The sequence below is a fragment of the Sus scrofa genome, chromosome 9, assembly GCF_000003025.6.
Source record: "Sus scrofa isolate TJ Tabasco breed Duroc chromosome 9, Sscrofa11.1, whole genome shotgun sequence".
Taxonomy (NCBI): Eukaryota; Metazoa; Chordata; class Mammalia; order Artiodactyla; family Suidae; genus Sus; species Sus scrofa.
In genome coordinates this window covers 68,570,351-68,573,018 of record NC_010451.4, presented here as the reverse complement: position 1 = coordinate 68,573,018, position 2,668 = coordinate 68,570,351, and positions in this window count along the sequence as shown.

Genomic DNA, 2,668 nt, shown 5'->3' with positions numbered 1-2,668 from the left:
CATAAGTTCTGCCATGTGGAGAAATGGAGATAGCAGGCTGGCAACAGGGGAAGTCGCAGGAAAGACTCAGGGCACAGACCATGTGGAAGCCTCTGAACATGAACTCTTTGATGTTGCACACCATCTGGGAAGGCTTATCTGGAGTTCCGATGATAAGGCTACAGGGAGAGGATGACTCTTGCCAAGGACAAATCCTTGGGTATTCCAGTGGCTGCATCTTTGAGAGCTTAATTTCCCCCTACAGCAAAGGTTTAAGGAAAGACTGGGATAGTTACAAAGTGTGTGTCCCTCCTAGGACCAAAGAAAAAAATCAATTCTTAAACCATAAGATAAATAAGTCAAGTATCTCTTAAGTTAGGTATTAATAAAGACAATTTTTTCTATCTTTTATATTCCAGTGATTTTAATTTTCCCTTTCTGGGATTCTAGTTGCCTTTGGCAAAGAAGAGAGCTTACATAACTGAAACATATCTGCCTCTAATAAAAATCAGATTTAAAAATTTTTTGTTCATCTAATAATAAGTGTATAAAGCAATGATTCTGTTATTAGTTGGAGGCTGCATTTGGAATATGACTTTCCATTATATCAACTCATAATGGATCCAAACACTACCCAGAAACCAGAGTGACCCAGTCCAAAGATCCCAGATGTCTGCTTCTGTGGGCAAATATGTCACTATGGTATGAATGGTGGATGCCAGCAACTTTGCAATCTTATAACTCACTTTCTGTTTATGGATCAACCTTCTGCAAAAAATGGCTTCCATAGAATGTGGCTACTGGGAGAGCTGGTGGCCAGAATGTCCAGTGCCCTCAGCAACCCTATTGCATGGAAACTCTTTGCTTTATATTCTATACAACTGATAAATGAGCATTCTAGTTGTAAGCACCAGGTTCAATGTGCTAAGAATGGAGTTTCTGTGCCCATAAGGCTCAAGGTCAGATGCTAGACCAGGAGCAAGTCACCAGAACTGTGCTGACCAACCATGAGACCTCTTAGAGACACCCCAGGAGAACTTCTTTCCTTATTACACCCCCTTCTCTCACCCCATTAGTCTTCAAACTAGAAAAATTAGATGCTATGAAAGCAGTAAACAGTTTTTATGTTCTTTGCCCAAAGAATACCACCAGATGAACTTTTTGCAAAATATAATAATTGGCAGTAACAAATGAACCTGTCTACAAAGCAGAAACAGACTCATAGATATAGAGAACAGACTTATGGTCGCCAAGGGGGAGGGAGAGGGAGTGGGATGGATGGGGAGTTTGCAGTTAGTAGATGCAAACTATTAGGATGGATAAGCAATGGAGTCCTACTGTATAGCACAGGGACTTATTTCCAATCTCTTGGGACAGACCATGATGGAAGATAATATACGGGTATATATACATATATACATATATATGTATATATGATTGGATTACTTTGCTGTATAGCAGAAATTTGCATAGCACAGTAAATCAACTGTAATTTAAAAAATTCAAAAAATGGCAGATTTATTCATGGGTGCAATCAATAGCAAGTGTATATTATATGCTAACTACTGTGCTAGGTGTGGTGGAGAATTTCAGGCTGAAAAGGACAGGACTGGAGCTTGCAGACCAAGAAAGGAAATATACAATAACTGTCTCAAGAAGGAAATTATCCTAACTTCTGTACTAGAATAAACTATACTGTCTGGAGAAAGAAAAGATGAATTGCAACAAGTGGCTCAGAGAAGACCTCTTAGAAGACACCACAAAAATGCTCTGGAGAGGGTTGCAATCCAGGCAAAGAGGCCTTGGCTCAAAAGTGCTGGGAACAGACCTCGCCTGTGGCTGAACATCTGGGCCTTGGCAGGTGTGCCCTTAAGACCAGGTGGCTGGGTGAGAGGCAGACTGGGAAGACTCTGGGCTCTAGACCACAGAGTTTGGGGGCAGATGTGCTTTGCCCAACAGATTGTCATGGTTAGTTAACTCTTAAACCACCACGGCTATGACTTTTGAGCTCCTCCTAAGTAGAAAGACATCAATCCAATATATATTATTGCATATTATTATGCAATATTAGAGAGACAGAGTTCTCCTCATCATTCCTCTCTTTCATTTTTTTTTTGGGGGGGGAACCATTTACTCTACCTAGTTTAAGGCGTCCAAATAAGATCATCCAAGCTATAAGCCAGCCCCATAAGAACCCAAGGGTTCTAAGCATAGCAGAAAGATGTTACCTTTTACTCTGAATTAAGACACTATGGCACAGGGGGAAATGCCTAGAAACCTAAACCAGATGGTGTTTTTTCTCTCTTCAGAGCGGTCCCCCTGGCTCCTTCAGGAAAGGGATCCGTCTCAGCCCCTTCAAGCCTCAACTGCCTGAGGCTACACAGATCCCAAGGGGTCTGGGGAAAACTCTTAAAACCCCGCTGGGGGGAGATCAGTGGCAACCTCCCCAGCAAGAGCGGCAGTGGCAGTACAGGAATTGCTGGTTCCTCCTGCTGCCTGGGATTCCCAGCTCGATCTCTTCCTGGAAACGCTTTCTTCACCGTCTTCTCTTGTGCAATCTAGTGGGCCCTCCCTCCGCTCTCCGGCCTCTTATACCGAGAGTGGCGAGCCCAGCCGCAGCTCAGAGCAGGAGCGCCGGGCAGCGTCCCCTCCCGGCCCGGCCCTCGGCGAACCCGCAGCTGCTGCGCTG